The sequence below is a fragment of the Tamandua tetradactyla genome, chromosome 24 (assembly GCF_023851605.1).
Source record: "Tamandua tetradactyla isolate mTamTet1 chromosome 24, mTamTet1.pri, whole genome shotgun sequence".
NCBI lineage: Eukaryota > Metazoa > Chordata > Mammalia > Pilosa > Myrmecophagidae > Tamandua > Tamandua tetradactyla.
Window position 1 is genome coordinate 14,448,797 of NC_135350.1, and position 19,755 is coordinate 14,468,551.

Consider the following 19,755-nt stretch of genomic DNA (forward strand, 5'->3'; position numbering starts at 1 on the left):
TTGCTGACCACATGAACTGTGCATTGAATTGGTTCTGCATGCAAATCAAATCATTGTTTTTTCCTGTTGAGGACTTGGTGAAATGATGCTATAGAGAAACCCAATGCATTTCCATTATTACTTTCTCACAGCAAAACTATTTTGTAGCAAGAAGAAAATAATTGTACAGAGTGCTCACCTAGCCCCACAAAAGAAGTACATAATATTTTGTTTGTGTTGAAAGTTTTTCTTCCAAAATGTCATAACCCCATAAGAAAGAGAATGAAAATCCCGTTATTTTAATTTACATCTAGCCACAAGATAAGTGAAGTCATCATTGAAATTCTAATTAAATGGGATGATTGACTAAGGTAGCACATCAAAGAAGAGAAGCGAATATGATAAGTTGAAGACTTATTAATTAGTCTGCGTGGAAGAAATTCCAGGGATGTCAAGCTGAGCCTGCTGCAAGGAGAAAAAAAGCAGACAAGAAATCGTTCGTTTCTTTGAAGTTAGGAAGTAAGATAGTGATGGAGGTAATTGTGTCTGACTGGATCCAGTAATGAAGAGCTGTAAATCAGACCTCAGAAATGAAGGAAAGATTCAAGTAACGAATGTGGCTACCCCCCCTGCTGCGAAGAAACAGAATGCAGAGCTCACTAATTGACCCAACCTATTTCCCAGTAGTTCTCTGTTATTATTTATTAATTTTTAATTTCTGAATTATTTACGTCCTGGGAAATTATTTTTGACAGCCTGTTAGGCGTGCCAGAGTTAATGGAGGATGAAAGGACTGGTACCAGAATTAGCAGGGATGTAGTCACAAGCTACTGGATTTAATGATTTTGGAAAGAAAAATTGATTTCACATAGCGTGTCACTTTATACTACTTTAGGGATACACCAGCCATTTGATTAATTGAGGAATAACCAATTCAAAGTATATTTGAAGTGTAAATGAGCCACAGTGCTCAGCTGTTTATTTTTTGCCCTTTCTGAGAGATCTGAGTTTTCTTGAAGCTGATAATTAAAAGCTGATGAAGACACACTTGCATACTTTGACTGCACACCTGTTTGATTTGTATTAAACTCAGGAGGGAGGAAAACCCTGAAATACAAGAGAAATGTTCTCACATTTCTTCTTTGTCCCTTCTAATCTCTATTTGATTTCTTTGCTTTAGCGTATGGCACAGCAGAAGTTGCAGTTTGCATCCCATAAGAATGAAGGTAAAGGACATTTGTCATTCACTTTATGGTTTATAAGCATGATCAGAAAAAAAAAGCAGTGCTTTCTAATGCATAGAATGGGAAAATAGAAGAAAATTTATTAAAAGAAAACAATGACTTTAATGAATGCAGTACATTGAATCATGTCCCGCACTAAGACATGTTCAAATCCTAACACGTGCGAACCCATTTGTAAAGGGGATCTTTGAAGATCCTGCTACGATGAGGCCAAATTAATCAGAGTGGGCCTTAATCCAAACGGCTATAGTCCTTCTATACAAAGAATATTTGAACCCAGAAATAGAAGCCACAGAAGGTGACAATGAAAGATCTCCGTGTGGTGGAAGCAGAGATTGATTGCTAGCAAGCCATGATCAGAAAACTACAGACTTTGCAGAAGGCATGGCCTATCCATATCTTGAATTGGTACTTCTAGTCTTAAACTATAAGCCAGTACATTTCTGTAGTTTAAGCCAAACAGTGTGCAGCATTTGTCATTGCAATCCTTGCAAACTAAGACAGTAAGTAAAGGAAGAGAATTAACCTATGAGAAAAACTAGTGGGGCAGAAATATGCTTCACCATCCAGGCTGAAAGCTCTATGCCATTTATGGCTTCTCCCTTTCTGGCCTCCCTTGTTGGCCTTGATGTGTTCATTGCCAGCATTTTTGTTTGTTATCTATCTTTGATCTAATCCCATAACTGATCTCCTTACATCCAATCTTCCCCTTCCACCACATTCTACACAAGTGCTTCTCAAATTTTAACATGCACACAAGTTGCTGGGAACTCTTGCTTCTCTACAAGTTCAAATTCAGTTAGTCTGGGCTGGAGCCTGAGATTCTGCCATTCTAACAGGCTCCCAGATGTCCAGGCTATTGGTCATCAACCCACTCTATGCTGTCTAAGTCTCTCTGTTTTTTCTTTCTTTTTTTAAGCATTGCTTTTAACCATGTAACTCTCTCATTCAGAAACCTTACATAACTTCCAGTGCCTACAATTAAATACAAATTCCTCAGCCTGGCATTCAATATCTTCCTCATATGGTAACAACCTGCCCTCCTGCACATATTGTACACTTTTCCATCTCAAATATTCCATTTGTCTCAAGAATATCTTATGTATATATTTTTTTCAAATTAAGATCAAATCAAGTTGTTCACTCATTGTAATTGGTTGTTATGTTTCTTTTGTTGCTTTCCGTTTAGAATAATATCCTACTCTTTTTTCATGATGTTGACTTTTTAAAATAGACTCTTTATTATGCATGGTTAATGTTAAAAATATGAAATATATGGAAGCCATTGCTTGTGAAGTAATTTGCCTGCTCTAACTGCAGGGATGCAACATCTAGTTCATTGCTGTATATGAGTACAGATTTTCTTCCTGGGCTGTATGATTTGGAGCTTGCTCTTTATTACCAGAGTCGGAATATGGAAATCATATTATATCTTTCCTTTTTTTTTGTCTGACTTATTTCACTCAGCATTAAGTCCTCTAGGTAAATCCATGTTGTCATAAGCTTAAGGACCTCATATCGTCTTACTGCTGTATAACATTCCACTGTGTGTAAATACCGCATTTGCTGATTCACTCATCTGTTGATGGACACTTCAATTGTTTCCATCTTTTGGCAATTATGAATATTGCCACTATAAAAATGTTTGTTCATGTTACTGCTTTCAGCTCTTCTAGGTATATGACTTATATTAGTATTGCTAGGTCATAGGGCGACTTGATATTTAGTTTTCTGAGGAACCACCAAGCTGTCTTTCACAGCAACTATACCATTATACATTCCCACCAGCGGTGAAGAAGTGTTCCAGTTTCTCCACACCCTCTCTAATATTTGTATCTTCCTGTTTGTTTAATAACAGCCATTCTTATAAGGTGTGAGATATCCCACTGTAATTTTGATTTGCAATTCCCTTATAGGTAATGAAGATGAGCATCTTTTCATGTGCTTTTTAGCTATTTGTATTTGCTCTTTAGAAAAATGTCTATTCATATTGTGATGGCTAGTGTTCTAGTTTGCTAGCTGCCGGAATGCAATATACCAGATATGGAATGGTTTTTAAAAAGGGGACTTTAATGAGTTGCTAGTTTACAGTTCTAAGACCGAGAAAATGACCCAATTAAAGCAAGTCTATAGAAATTTCCAATCTAAGGCATCCAGGGAAAGATACCTTGGTTCAAGAAGGCCGATGAAGTTCAGGGTTTCTCTCTCAAGTGAGAAGGCACATGGCGAACACAGTCACAGTTTCTCTCTCATCTGGAAGGGCACATGGCAAACACGGCATCTTCTGCTAGCTTCTTCTCCTGGCTTCCTGTTTCATGAAGCTCCCCAGGAAGCATTTTCCTTCTTCATCTCTAAAGGTCGCTGTCTGGTGGACTCTGCTTCTCATGGCTATGTCGTTCTCCTCTCTCTGAATCTCCCATTCTCCAAAACGTTTCCTCTTTTATAGGACTCCAGTAAACCAATCAAGACCCACCCAAATGGGTGGAGACATGTCATCCCCTAATCCAGTTTAACAACCACTCTTGACTAAATCACATCATCCAGGGAGATGATCTGATTACAGTTTCAAACATACAGTATTGAATAGGGATTATTCTACCTTTATGAAATGGGATTTTGACTAAAACATGGCTTTTCTTGGGGCATACATTCTTTCAAATGAGCACAGCTAGGTTCTGCTATGAACCTAGCCAGGTGATTATGCTCAGTTGTTTGAACAGGCAAGCACTGGCCTGACCATTGTTTCAAGGATAGTTGGTGGCTGGTTGGTAAACTGGAAAGCTGGTGTAGTAAATCATCAGTCAGTTGATTGCATCTGTGGCTGAATATTGCACTCAGCTAAGGCAAGTCTCCCACCAATGAGATAATCCAATCAGTCGAAGACTTTTAAGGAAGAAGAGAGACTTTTACACTGCTTCTTCAGCCAGCAAGCCTCTCCTGTGGAGTTCATCCAGACCCTTCATCTGAGCTGCCAGCTTCACAGTCTGCGCTACAGATTTTGAACTCTTCCACTCGTGTGGTTGTGTGAGACACCTTTATAAATCACATACTTATATATATCTCCTGTTGGTTCTGTTTCGCTCGAGAACTCTAATACAGATTGGTACCTGATATGGTTCTTGAGAAACAGAATCTTAAAAATGTGTTTTACAATTGTTTTTCTGCTCTGATTAGACTCAAAGGCACTAATGACTCTGTTTCCAATAATCAAGATGATACTGACAGTCCATTTGGGGTGAGTTGGCAAGAGAGATATGCAAAACATCACCATTAGATTCTGCTGATTGTAGGCTTATCCGAGGCAAGGCTTTTGGTGAGAATGTTTCTGACGCCTTTACAGAGTTTTGTAGAATTAAGAAGTATAATTTTGTTGGCTGGCTAGATAAGCTAGGTACAGTGATGAGGGAAAGGGATGAGCTGAAGGCTTAAAATTTGCAGCTTAAGTGACATATGAATGATGTAAAAGTTTTCATGTGTTCCCTGAGAGAAATTTGTATTTCCTGTGGGCGCAGACTTGAGATCTCTGAAAACCAGACATAGAACCTCATTGTGCAAGTAGCAGATTTACAACATATACTAAAATTCCCTTGTAGGGGGTCTGCTGTTAAAGTAAGGGCTTTTATTGGGACAAAATGGGATCCTGAAACTTGGTTTGGGGATATATGGCTTGCTAATGATGGGCATAAGGAATCCCTGGAATCTGCTGAGCCTTTGCTAAATAAACCTGCAATAGACTGCCCTGAGGAAAGAGCTTCCTGACCTCCAACCTGCCTTAAGGAAACAGCTTCCAGGCCCCCAGTCTTTCCAGAAGAGTCTGCTATCCAACCTCCCACCTAACAAGATGAACCCTTCAGTGCCTGCTAACCCTCTAACCATCTTCCCTGGGGAAATAGCCCTCACTCCTCTGTCTGGAGTGACTGATCCTGTTTCACCAGATGAAACTGCAACGGAATGCCCTGAGGTAACTGGCTTAAAAGACACTTCTATTTCTTTTCATGACCCACCCCCAGCGCCCCCCTCAGCCCCCACGTGCTTTCTTTAAAACCTATAACCAAAGTCTCAACAGGCCCTGAAAGGTGAGGTACAAAATGTGACCCATGAGCAGGTATGCTGTACTCCAAAAGAACTGCATGTGTTTCCATGTGCAGGGAAATATGTGTGGGAATGGATATTAAGGGTGTGGGATAATGGTGGAAGGAATATAAATTGGATCAAGCTGAATTTATCAATATGGATCCACTAAGAAGAAATTCTGCATTCAGTGTTGTAACTCGAGGAGCTAGAAAGGGCATTAACAGTTTGTTTAGATGGTTGACTGAAACATGGATCAAAGTGGCTGATATTACCTGAGGCTGAAATGCCAGAACTGCCCTGGTATAATGTAAATGAGAGGATCTAGAGGCTTAGAGAGATCGAAATGTTAGAGTGAATTTATCATGGAAGACCTGCTTACATACCCCAGGAATGTCCAGAGAGCAAATCTTCGAAGAGAACCTTGAGAAATAAATATGTGAGACTAGCTCCATCATCCCTGAAGAGCTCTGTGGTTGCCCTTCTCTGTAGGCCAGATATTACTGTGGGAACTTTTGTCACTGAGCTGGAATCCTTAAACAGAATAGAGATGATTTCATCCCGAGTTGGCAGAAGCCATGTGGTGACAGTTAATCACCATAGACAAGGTAGGTGTAGCCACCATAATGGACAGTAGACTAAAAGCAGCAGTCAGAATAATCTGACTTGCAGAGACTTGTGGCATTGACTAGTTTGATCATGGTGTAGCTAGAAGCAAAATAGATGGGCAGTCTACTAAATTCTTGTTTGACCTGTACAAGAAGAATTCTAGAGCTAGTGAATAAAAGTCTAAATTGAATTACAAAACAGAGAGTCATGGCCCCTTAATCAAGTCCCAGACTTGATGGGCAGTCTACTAAATTCTTATTTGAGCTCTATAAGCAGAAGAATTCTAGGTCTAGTGAACAGGAGTCTAACTTGAATTACAAAAGCAGAGTCATAGCCCCTTAATCAAGTCCCAGACTTGACACATTCAAGAGCTTCTTGAATGAGGAGTCCGGGTATCCTTGGGGAAGGGCCCTTTTACACTGCCCAAAATTTACACTGTTAACCTTTTTCCCAGTCATCTCCAAGGAGACCTATGGCCTTTTACCAGAGTGACTGTGTACTGGGAAAAAGGAAATGATCAGATATTTCAGAGATTATTAGACACTGGCTCAGAAGTGACACTAATTCCAGGAGATCCGAAACATCACTCTGGTCCACCTGTAAGTGTAGGGACTTATGGACATCAGGTTATCAATGGAGTTTTTTTTTTAGCTCAGGTCCATCTCACAGTGAGTCCAGTGGGTCCCTGGACCCATTCTATGGTCATTTTCCCAGTTCCATAATGCATTGGAATCAACATACTCAGCAACTGAAAGAACCCCCACATTGGTTCTCTGACTTACGGAGTGAGGGCTATTATGTTAGGAAAGGCCGAGTGGAAGCCACTATAGCTACCCATACTTAGCAAAATTGTGAATCAGCAGTAATAGTGCATTCCTGGAAGGATTGCAGAGATTAGTGCCACTCTTAAGGACATGAAGAATGCGGGGGTGGTGATTCCCACTACATCACCAGTCACCTGTCCTATTTGGCGTGTGCAGAAAACAGATGACACTTGGCGGATGACAGTGGATTACTGTAAACTTAACCAGCTGGTGACTCCAATTGCACCTGCTGTTCCAGACGTGCTATCATTGCTTGAGCAAATCAACACATTGCCTAGTACCTTGTATGCAGCTGTTGATCCAGCAAATTTTTTTTTCTCAATAGCTGTTGATAAATACCACCAGAAATAGTTTGCTTTCAGCTGGCAAGGCCAACAGTATACCTTCATTGTCCTGCCTCAGGAGTATATCAACTCTCCAGCCCTATGTCACAATCTTGCCCACAGGGACCCCGATCATTTCTCCATCCCATCCCCCAAGACATCACACTGGTACATTATATTGATGATATCATGTTGACTGGACCTAGTGAGCAAGAAGTAGCAACTATTCTAGACTTATTTGTAAGGCATTTGTGGGTCAGGGGATGGGAGATAAATCCAACAAATATACAGGGACCTTCCATTCAGTGAAATTTCTAGGTGGCCAACGGTGTGGCATGTTGAGATAACCCTTCTACGGTGAAAGAGAAGCTGTTGCATCTGGCCCCTCCTACAATCCAAAAAGAGTTACAATACCTAGTTGACCTCTTTGAATTTTGGAGACAGCATATTCCTCACTTGCGTGTGCTACTCTGGCCCATTTACTGAGTAAAAAGCTGCTACTTTTGAATGGGGAATAGAAAAAGAGGAGGCTCTGTGACATGTCTAGGCTGCTGTGCAAGGTGCTGTGCCACTTGAGTCATATGATCCAGTAGAATCAATGGTGCTGGAAGTGTCGGTGGCAAATAAGGATGCTATCTGGAGCCTCTGGCAAGCCCCTATAGGAGAATCACAATGCAGACCCTTGGGATTTGGGAGCAAAGCCTTACCATTCACTGCAGATAACTACTCTTATTTTGAGAAACATCTTTTAGTCTGCTACTGGCCCTTAGTAGACACTGAACACTTAACCATGGGCCACTAAGTTACCATGAGAGTTGAGTTGCCTATCATGAGTGAGTGTTTGTCTGACCCACCAAGCCATAAAGTTGGGCATTCATAGCAACACTCCATCATAAAATGGAAATAGTATATATGACATAGGACTCAAGCAATTCCTGAAGGCACAAGTAAGTTACATAAGCAAGTGGCCCAATGCCCATGGACCTCTCTCCTCCATATTACCTTCTCTTTCCCAAACCACAGCTGTGGATTTTTGGGACGTTCTTTACCATCTGTTGATTGAGGAAGAGAAAACCTGGGCTTGGCTTATAGACAGTTCTATATGATATAGAGGGACTATGCAGAAGTGGAAACTGCAGCACTATAACTCCTTTCTGGGATGTCCTTAAAGGTCAGTCATGAGGGGAAATCCTCCCAGTGACTGAAACTCGAGCAGTGCACCTGGTTGTTCATTTTGCTTAGGAGAACTGGCCAGAGCGGCATTTGTATACTGATTCATGGACTGTTGTTAATGGTTTGGCTGGACGGTCAGTGACTTGAAAGGAGCTGATTGGAAAATTGGTGACAAAGAGGTCTGGAGAAGAGGTATGTGGAAAGACCTTTCTGAGTGGGCCAAGAACATGAAGATGTTTGTGTCCCATATGAATGCTTACCAGAGGGTGACTTTAGCAGAGTAAGATTTTAATAATCAAGTGGATAAGATGACCCATCCTGTGGATACAAGTCATCCTCTTTCCTCAGTCACTCCTGCCATTGCCCAATGAACTCATGAACAAAGCAGGCATAGTGGTAGGGATAGAGGTTATGCATGGGCTCATCAACATGGACTTCCACTCATCAAGGCTGACCTGGCTATGGCCACTGCTGAGTACCCACCTGCCAGCAGCAGAGACCCACATTCAGTCCCTGATATGGCATGGCTCCCTGGGGTGATCAGCCTGCTATCTGGTGGCAGGTTGATCACATTGAACCACTTCCAGCATGGAAGGGGCAGTGATTTGTTCTAACTGGAACAGACACATACTCTGGATATGAGTTTGTCTTCCCTGCATGCAATGCTTTTGCAAAAACTTCCATCCATGGACTTACGGAATGCCTTATCCACCATCATGTTATTCTACACAACATTGCTTCAGATCAAGGAATCCATTTCACAGCGGATTAAGTATGGGAATGGGCACATGCTCATGATTGTCTGGTCTTACCATGTTCACCATCGTCCAGAGGCAGCTGGGTTGATAAAATGGTGGAATGGCTTTTTGAAGACTCACTTATGGTGCCACCTAGGTGGCAATACTGTGCAGGGCTGGGGCAGTGTTCTCCAGGAGGCTGTGTAAGCTCTGAATCGGTGTCCACTGTATGGTGGTGTTTCTCCCTTAGCCAGGATTCATGGGTGCAGGAATCAAGGGGTGGAAATGGGAGTGGCATCACTCACTATCACCCCTAGTGATCCACTAGGGAAATTTTTGCTTCCTGTCCCTGAAACCTTAAGCTCTCCTGGTCTACACGTCTTAATTCCAAAAGAAGAAGTGCTCCTTCCAGGGACACAGCAAAGATTCCATTGAACTGAAAATTAAGACTGCCACTTGGCCACTTTGCACTTCTTATGCCACTGAATCAACAGGCAGGAAAGGGGATTATTGTTCTGTCTGGAGTGATTGATCCTGACTATCAAGGGAAAATAGGACTGCAACTATGCAATGGAGGTAAAGAAGAGTTTTCCTAGAATACAGGAGATCCCCTAGGGCATCTCTTAGTACTACCATCCCCCGTTAAAATCAATGGAAAACTGCAACAACCTAATCCAGGCAGGATTACCAATGACCCCAAAACTACAGGAGTGAAGGTTTAGGTCATTATCTGGCAAAGAACCACAGCAAACTGTTGTGCTTGCTGAGGGTAAAGGGAACATGGAATGGGTAGTAGAAAGTAGTGATAAATATGAACTATGATCATGTGGCCAGTTACAGAAACCAGGACTGTGATTGTATGAACATTTCCTCCCTGTTTTTGTTACGAGCATGTTTGCAGTTGTATATAAGCAAATATCTTTCTTTCTCTTATCATCTGACATAAGTTGTATTATTCATGTTATAGTATTTAAGTCATAGGACATGAAGTTTAAGAGTGAATGCCATCTAAAGACTTGAATCCTATTCTGGACAGATGTAGTGTGTTTCAGGTTGTACACAGGGCAGTTGAGTGTTGTTAGGTGAAACATATGTCTGTTATTGTGTTCTATTTGGAAATTAAGTGTGTTTCAAGGTGATGTGTATAGTGGCCAAACTGACAGAGGGTGGACTGTGATGGTTAGGTTCTGGTGTCAGTTTGACCAGTGATGATGTCCAGTTCTCTGGTCAGGCAAGCACTGGCCTGACCATTGCTGCAAGGATATTTCATGGCTGATTGATAAACCAGAAGATTTGAGTATCAGTCAGTTGATTGCATCTGTGGATGATTGCATCTGCCATAAGGCATGCCTCTCACCAATGGGATAATCCAATCAGTTGAAGACTTGAGGGAGAAGAGAGACTTTTTCACTGCTTCTTCAGCCAGCAAGCCTCTCCTGTGGAGTTTGTCCAGACCCTTCATCATAGCTGCCAGCTTCACAGACTGCACTATGGATTTAGGTCTCTTCCATTCCCACAGTCACGTGAGACACCATTGTAAATCTCCTGTTTACATGTATCTACTGTTGTTTCTATTTCTCTAGAGAACCTTGACTAATACACTTGGCTTGGATCCTTGCTCCCATCACATGGCAATGTCCTCTCCTTTCTCACTTCTGTAACTTTTTTGGTCCTCTTTTTAATGTCTCCAGTAATCTGGATTATGACAACTCTCATATAGTTTTGCCATGTCTCAACTAAAAATAGCATTTTTAAAAAGGTCTTTTTTACAATGCGTTCAAACCCACAGGGACATGGATTAAGATCAAGAGCATGTTTTTTGTTGGGGTATGCAATTCAACCTACTACAATGATGGTTTACAAAATTGTAGGGAGTGCACAGGTGGTGCAGTGGTAGAATGCTCGCCTTTCATGCAGGAGACCCGGGTTCGTATTCCCAGACCATGCACCCAAAAAGAAAAAAAAATGTAGGGAGGATTAAAGAAACCAACAAAGGATGGTGCTGTACTCCTGTCTAGCAACAGTCAAAAGCCATTAATATATTTAGATCTGAAAAAGCAAGAGGAAGAAACAGTTATCAGAATCTGGAGAGAGTAGCTGTAGAAGAAGGCTGTAGAACAGGCACTGTCGCCTTGGGGTGAGGGAAACAGCCAACCTGCAGAGACATGGAGAGTGGGACCCAGGAAAGTAAGTATACTAATTTTACTTTCTTCCTAGACTCCGGATTTCTTGCTGGTGTCTCTGTTTGGTTGAACACAACCACAGGGCATTAGAATCTGTGTTGCAGTCAGTAAAGGTCTACTTCCACACCACAGACGAGGCTGAAGAAACAAACTTTTCAGAAATCATGTCTTTCTTTTGCTTGATTTTTTCTCTCATTTTTTGTGGATGTTTACTAGTATACTAGTATACTTACTAGTTTCTTGAGAAAGAGTACATGAGTCTTAAAACTTACTTATCTTCAATGTCTGAAAATGTCTTTATTCTTCCGTCATATGTATTTGAAGGTTTGGCTGAATCTAGAATTTCTGTAGGAACAATTTTCCATGTAGGAATAATGTTTCCTCAGAATTTTTAAGGGTTTTCTCCATTGTCTTCTGCAACTTTGAAGTCTGAAAACATTCTGAGTTTTGATTCTTTGTATTTAACCTGTTTTCTCTTTGGAAGCTTATATGATCTTCTCCTTGTCCCCAGTGTTATGCAATTTCACAATTATGCACTTTGATATCATTCCATTTTAATATCTTTTGTGGGGATGCTTAGTGGGCCTTTTCCACCTGGGAACATGCATCCTCAATTCTGGGAAATTTTATTTATTTCTTAATGATTTTTTTGTTTTTTTGTTTTCTCTGTGCTCTTTTCCTGAAACTTCTGTTACTCAGATTTTAGACCTTCAAGTCTGCTCTTTTTATTTTTCTTTTATTTTCTCTCCTATTTTCCTTCTTTTTTGCTGTACTTTCTCATAGCTTTCTTCAACTTAATCTTTCAACTTTTTTACTGAGTTTTTCATTTCAGCGATTTTTTTTTAACTTTCAAGAGTTCTATTTACTCTCTGAATTTTCCTTTTATAAAAGCCATTCTTTAGTTTCATGGTTATAATGTCTTCTCTGATATATTTGAGGATATTAATAATAGTTTCATTGAATTTTTTTTCTCCCTTAGTAGTCTCTATTTCTTTAAGTTGCTTTCCTCTACTTACTGGTTTTGGTCTCTACTTCCCATGTTAGAGTCCCGCCCAAATATTTAATATTCCTTGGTTGGTCTCTGTTGAAGACTGAGAATGGAGTACTGAAAATATAGTTGGTTACTGAGTACTTTCTTGTTTTTTTAACATGGGCAGGCACTGGGAATCGAACCCGGGTTCTCCGGCACTGCAGGCAAGTGTTCTTGCCTGCTGAGCCACCGTGGCCCATCCAAGTTACTGAGTACTTTTGTGGGGCTTATTTACCCTGGTGTTAGAGTGATCTGATGGGCTGTCTGTTGGTGAATTCCTGATGTATTTTTACGTTTCCTCCTTGGTTGGTTAAGTTCAGCAGTCAAGAATCTTCCAAACTTATGCATAGAGGAAGATGGTCAAGCTACTGACATCTAGGAGTGAAGTTGGGGAAGAGATAGAAATTTTTTAGCATTTAGCTTTCAATATGCATTCAGTAATGCAATTTCTTTGCATTTGGTATGAATTATGCATACACCTTCAATTGTGTCTAATGTCCCCCAGTCCAGAGGTCTTCACTCTGAACCCACTCTTTAGAATAAACTATTATACTCAGGTGGGGAAAGAGTAATTGCCCAGCATATGCCATATGAGTAGAGATATAGGGATCTAACCCAATGACCTTTCCCACGATCTTCCTTAATTAAGCCTTCCTCCCCTTTCCCCTAATTAGAGAGATATATTGTGCTACCAGTTGTCAATCTGCCTCCCAGATTCTGAAATTGTACTGCTTGTATTCTCATGTTCTCCTCTCTCGTGTGGGTTTGCTACCCTAAAAGACAATCTCTGTACCCAAGTGTAGTGTGATTTTGCAGAGGAGCAAAATGAGACCTGTGGGTCAGCCTACCATCTTGACCCAGAAAACCATTTAATCTACTCTTGCTCCTTTTAAAATGGGCAATGAGATGGAAATTTCAGGATACGAGAGACAAGCCAATTAAAGGGTTTTCCTTCTGCCTCCTTTATTCTCTATCCATGACAATGTGAAGCAATATGTAGAACAAACCAGCATTCATTTAAGCCATCTTCTTTTCAGGAAAATGGTTTTGAAAGTTGAGCAGTGTGAGCAACTGTATTTTGGTCTTTGGAACTGACCCAAAAGGGTTTTTCCACAAACCATGACCGAGCTGAAAGAGGGAGGCCTTTTTTATTTTTGTTTCTTTTACTTTCTCTAGGTCAGAAAAGATAGGTTCCTCTGTGCTCTAATAGAAACTATACTAACTCACTTAAAAGAAGTTCAATGTACAGGGCGGGCCATGGTGGCTCAGCAGGTAAGAATGCTTGTCTGCCATGCCCAAGGACCTGGGTTTGATTCCCGGTGCCTGCCCATGTGGAAAAAAAAAAAAAAAAGAAGAAGTTCAATGTGCAGATTTTCTCTGATCAACACGTTAAACAATAAGCAAGTGAAAAAAAAAGAGAAATTTTTCTTATGTTATTTATTATACAATTACATGTGTTACTTATTGAAATATAGATAAATTATCTTCCGGGAAAGGTGCACTTAGGACTTTCCTAAGATGATAATGAAGAATGATAAACAGCAACAAAATACAATCCCTTGTGTTTCCTATACATATATGAGGAAAAGAAATCAATTGTATTATTAGAGTTACGGATACTTCAGACCATAATATGGGGATTTTGCCAAAAGGCGCTGAGATTGACTTTAATGAATGTTTATGGATTCCGTCATCATTCAGTCAGTCATTTACTCAAACATGTTTCTTGATTCCCAATATGTGCAAAGTTCTAGTTCCTGGAGCTCTTGCTATGGACAAGACAGGCACCGACCCTGCCCTCCTGGAACTTATATTCTGGCAGAAAGGATAAGCATGAAAGAAGTAATTACAACAATTAGTGTGATAAGAATATATTAAAAGGGGGAGTTGCTCTAATAGCATAATGTTTGAACTGAGATCTGAGAGAGGAGTAGAAGTCAATTAGGCAAAGAAGGGATTTAGGGGACCCGGGAAAGCATTCCAGTCTTAGGTAACCATGTCTACAAATGTCCAGAGGCATTCCTGGATGGCCAGGACAAAGAGTCAGAGAGAGAGAAAGAGACTGGAGATGAGATAGAGCAGCAGGCAGAGTCCAGTTCTTGCTGGACTATAATATTCCTTCAGAAAGAAAAGAACTCCTAACAGCAGAAATATTTGGCTGAGAAATATACTTGCTCAACAGTTTGAGTGGTCATTCTGCTCCAATAAGACAATGCTTTTTTATTCGCATGGGCAGGCACTGGGAATCGAACCCAGGTCTCCAGCATGGCAGGCCAGAACTCTGCCTGCTGAGCCACCATGGCCCACCTAACAATGCATTTTAATAAAAACATTTTATTTAGGACAAGTTTTCAAAAAGTATAAATATTTTTAATGGCTGGGACTTTTATTGGAATGACAAAATGGTTTTCTAACAGGTGAGCAAAAGAGAATCTATTAAGAATATTCAACACCATCTATTACATTTGTGAATATATTCATCCCCGAAGTTTTTGTTTTGTTTTGTTTTAATCACAATTCAGTGGTCAAAGGGTAAAGTTTTTTGTTTGTTTTGTTTTTTTTACCACTCACTATTGCTCAAATAGCTTCATGTGCTGTCCTAGATCATGAGGTTAGTTGTGTTTATTTCCATATTAAATATAAGGATTCATTCTCATTAAAGCAGCAAGGGAATTAAGCTTACAACTTCAATTACCATTAATTAATTCCCCACACTTCAAGCCATGCAGTTTGCATTTAAACTCCCAATACCCAAAGAATAACAAAAATCTATTTTGGTCACTTTTTATTTTCATCATTTAAAGAGTACATCTTATTTCAATTAGACCCATACAGTTCCAGATTATAAGAGAGAACAAATACTCCCTTCTAAAAAAACTAGAGATGAGGGGAGGAGTCTTTTAAGTCTTTGTCCTCAAAGAAATTCTGGCTTCTTTCCATTTCTCTTGCTTTAATTGAAGGAGCTCCTAACATTGGGTAGAATTAGCCACCTCATATACATGAACTTATTATTTACAAGCAGATGGATAGTTTCCCTAAATTTGTTTTTCCTTACACATTAAGCTATTCCTGGGTGGCTTTTCACTATCTGAGAAAGAGAAAGAAATTGAGCACATGATTTAAAATAAAGCAAAATTAAGTCTTCCTCAAAAGCCAACCCCACCATCTCTGGCAGCAGCAAGAGGATCAGACGAACTCTTCAGAGAGGGAGGCTTGATCTAAAGATGGATAAGAGACTGAGCTCGTCAGGATGTTCCCCATTCTTTCGGCAAGTTCTGAGTAACAAAAAGAAGCTGGCAGGGTGTTACAGAAGCAGACACAATCAGAGCTGGAGTTCTTAGAGATAAAAAGAGGTGCCTGGAATAGGTTTCAATGGAAGCTGGGTGGCATGCTGAAAATAAGTTCTAAGAAGCCTCATCTTTTAAGTTTTAGAGCCATGAGGTTTCTTCCTGCAATGGGTAATTTTGCCTCAAATACATCCATAATTCATAGTAGAATTGACCATGTTACAGTAAAATCTCATTTTAGTGGAACTCAATTAAATGAAACCATAAATTAACTGAAATTTTTGTCTATACTTGGCTTTCAGGAAAAAGATGGAAATCATGAAAGGAAGACTGCACTGTCAGTCATTTGATAAAAAGTAATAACTACAAAGTCAAGTTCTAAGGTCAGTACAAATTAATCCCAATCTTCACTCCACAGCTGTACAAAGTCTGATTATGTCCAGAATTTTGACTCTGGGACTCCACAAGATCTTTGATATAAAAGTAGCACAGTAAAAAACAAAAATGAAAAAAAAAAAGATTAAATTAAATGCAGCGCGTTATATGTTCCATTGGAAGAAAACAGTGTCAACAGTATATTTTACATGAGTCCATTAACAAGGGTTAAGGCTAAAGCTATTTTCTGGTCAAATGACCCTTAATGAATAAAAATCTTAATAACTATTCAGCCTATTTTTCAAGTATTCTGATTAATCAATAACTTTTTCCAAGATTAAGTAAACATTTAAACACATTGAAAGAGATCCAGTTATCAAATAGAAATTCAACCCAAAATTTCCAAATGCAAGGAGAAAAGAAGGGTTTGCCGATATTAGCATATAATTTAATATATTTTATATTAGCATATAAAGGAAACAAACAAAAATCAATTGTATACTCATGGTGGGCAAAAACCACATCTATTAAAATCATTTAAGCACAGAGAACCATCACTGGTTCAGCCAGGTATAGGTATATGCCTGATGCCATTGCTGTTAGCATAGCCAAATATTTCTACCCTGGGAAATTAAATATAAAGGATTTAAAAGTGATCTTTTTTTCACATGACAAATTTTAAAGAATGCTTTTATTCCTTTCCTTTTTTAATGCACGGTTTTTGTTAATGGACCTCTCTGATAAAGAAATGGTGAAGATTGATTTTGTGTGGGAATAAAGAGCAACTATGTGACATTATTTTTAGGCTTCTAGTGTCATGCCTTCAACAATAAAGACAAGTCACTTGTTTTAGACTCTTCATTACCTTCCCGCTCCACATCAGGTCTTAAAAACATTCCCCTCTCTCACTGCTTTGGCTCCTTTTCAATACATCTGCATATTCTACCCAGGAACTTTATTGTGGTACCATACAAATGCCATGTTTCCAAGCACAATGGATTTTATTAGCTCAAAATATCCCTACTGGACCACACAGCTCTGATAGCCAAGGGGAACAAAGAGAAGAAAGAAGACTCAAATTTGCTGAGAAAGATAGATCAACTGTTGGGGGTCTGGGACAAGCTGTTCTCGCGTAGTGACTCCCTGGAAGAGGGTAGGAGAGCACGGCAAACCCACTTCCCAAGATTCTGTAAACGACAGACTCCTGAAGCCAGCAGTGACCCACAGGCTACAAACACTTGTGTAAGTGTGTAAGAACTCAAAACAGACTAGATGGAACAGCCAGTGTGATCTGCTTTGTTTCCCAGTCGGAACTGGAGAGCTGCAGGAAGATTACCAGTCAGTCAAAGGGGAAAAGATATGCTATTTTTCATGAGCAAAAGAGACACAGTTTATGCTTGATGTGTGTTGCTCAAGCATTTTCGAGTTGCTTTTCCATTAGAGACAATGAACTCATCTCCCTCTGCTCTGTGCTTCATATTACCAAATTACTGTTTTTGAGGCAAATACCTAGTTAGGGCACTCGCTTTAGCAGTGGAAGAAGAAATTGGTTCATGAGGAAATGAACCTGTGCTTGGGCCATCAACAATGTCAAGCTCAAAGGAACTAAATGAATATTAATTGTTTCCCTCATTTTGTTAATAGAGAGTTGAAATGATATGTATTTTTTTTTTTTTTTACCTTTTGCCATTTTGGTTTTTTGATTGTTGCTTTTGACTGTTGTTTTATCCTGCCATAAAAGTGAATAGAAAATGAAGGAACATCTCTATCTCTTTCCCTAGGATCTTCAGTACAAGGATAAGTTCCAATAATGTGCTTAGCTTTATAGATAATCGTTTTTCTTGTATTTTTTCTTTCCCTATATACCCACCTTTTTGATTAATAGCATCCTCTCCCAAAGTCTTCAATTTGCAAAACATCTGATTGAAGGATTGAAAAATAAGATTTATCAAAAAGAGGGATGAATTAGTGTCTTCAAAGAGTCTGAAAGTCATGGGAAGAATGATTTCTTGCTCTTCATTTTCAAAAAGAACATTTAAATAAATGGTTTCTCACTGTAGCTATGAGTCAGATGTTTTATTTGAAAGAGTCATTTGCATCCAACTATAGTGATAGAGGAAATCAGGTTTAAGAAGGAACATCACAGAAATTGTTTCCACTAAGTGGGCGTGAAAGTTGGTGTGGGTTGATGAGACGGCCCACATGTCTTGCCTCAGATACTGCACCTCTCCCAACACCCAGCAGTGTGGTGAGGCATGAGCTTTTATACCTCATGAAAGAGGCAATGCTCAGGGCCAAATAGGGCAAGGAAGAGTAGGTTCATTTTAAAACTGTTTGTATGATCCTATACTTTAACTCTTTATTTTTAGAATTAGAATGAGAAAAAATAACACATTCATCACAAATACCACACAATGTAGAAATCAGCAATTAAAAAAAAAAAGTAGACAGTCTGAATACACCTCTTTAAAGTACTTATCTGACATTTTGGGCTGCACACTTTTCATGGGAAAGTCATGCAGAAAATACAGAATTCCCATATACCTCTCTCACACACAATTTTCCCTATCATTAACATGATTAGTGTGCATTAGTGTGGTACCTTTGTTACAATTCATGAAACATTATTATTATATTTGTACTGTTAAGTATAGCCCATAGTTGAAATTAAGGTTCATTCTGTGTTGAACAGTTTTATGGGTTCTTTACTCTGATAACTTATATACAACTTAAAATTTCCCATTTTATCGACTTTCAAATATACAATTCACTGGTGTTGATTTCATTCACAAAATTGTGAATCCATCATCACCATACATTTCCAACACTTTTTCATCACCCAAAAGAGAAAGTCCATACCAATTAAACATTAATTCTTCTCCCACCCAGCCCACAATAACCTGAATTCTAGTTTCTGACATTGTAATTTGCATATTCTGCTAAGTTCATACAAGTGAGCTCATACTGTATTTGTCCTTTTGTCCCTGTCTTATTTTACCTAACATGATGTCTTCAAAGTTCACCCATGTTGGAACAAGTATCAGAACTTCATTCCTTTTCAGAGATGAATAATATTCTATTGTATGTATATATCACATTTTGTGTATCCATTCGCCTGTTGATGGACTCTCAAGTTGTTTCCATCTTTCAGTTATTGTGGATAATGCGCTATGCACATCAGTGTGAAAATATCTGAGTCTTAACCCTTTTTTTTTTGTATGCTGTATGGTGGGGTTACACTTCATTATTTTTCCATGTGAGTATTCCATTATTGCAGCACCATTTGTGAATTTTTGTTTGTTTGTGTTTTTGTTGCCGTTGTTGTTATGTTTCGTTTTGCTTGTTTGTTTTTTGAGAAGTGCATGGACCAGAAATCAAACCCGGGTCTCCCGCATGGCAGGTGAGAATTTTACCACTGAACTACCTTTGCACCCCCTTTTTACTTTTAGTTACATGGAGACCAAGGTCATAAAATTCCAACTCTTAACGTACAGAGGTCCAGAAGGATCAAGTGACTAAGGTCATAAAATTAGATGATAACCAAACTCAGACTTGAGTTCAGATCTGCTTATTCCAGAACTCTTCTCACTTTACCACCCTGCTTCTGTGGCTATATAAAGCATTTTGCAATGTCTGAGATAGATTGTCTATTTTCCTCTGTTGTAGGCAGGAAAATGCCCCAGCACAACCCACTCCCCAAATGTCCATGCCCTAATCCCTGGAACTTGTGAATATATCTTGCTGCATAGCAAAGGGGAATTAAAGTTGCAGATGAAATTAAGATTGCTAACCAGTTTCCTTAAAATAGAGAGGTTATTTTGGATTATCTGGGTGGGCTCAATGAAATAACAAGGTATGTAAATGTGGAAGAAGAAGGTAGAAGAGCCAGGGTCAGAGTGATTCAATGTTAGAAAGATTTG

At 39.4% G+C, this 19,755-nt stretch overlaps 1 long non-coding RNA gene across 1 annotated transcript in view; it reads left to right on the top strand.

The window, feature by feature from the left end:
- LOC143668048 (uncharacterized) overlaps positions 1–17,882 on the top strand; it is a 31,444-nt gene extending 13,562 nt beyond the window's left edge. The window contains exons 2-3 of the long non-coding RNA XR_013168262.1: positions 15,763–15,843; positions 17,721–17,882. This is a non-coding gene — a long non-coding RNA (uncharacterized LOC143668048). The remainder of the gene's footprint in view (positions 1–15,762; positions 15,844–17,720) is intronic.
- Positions 17,883–19,755: the final 1,873 nt, after the last annotated feature.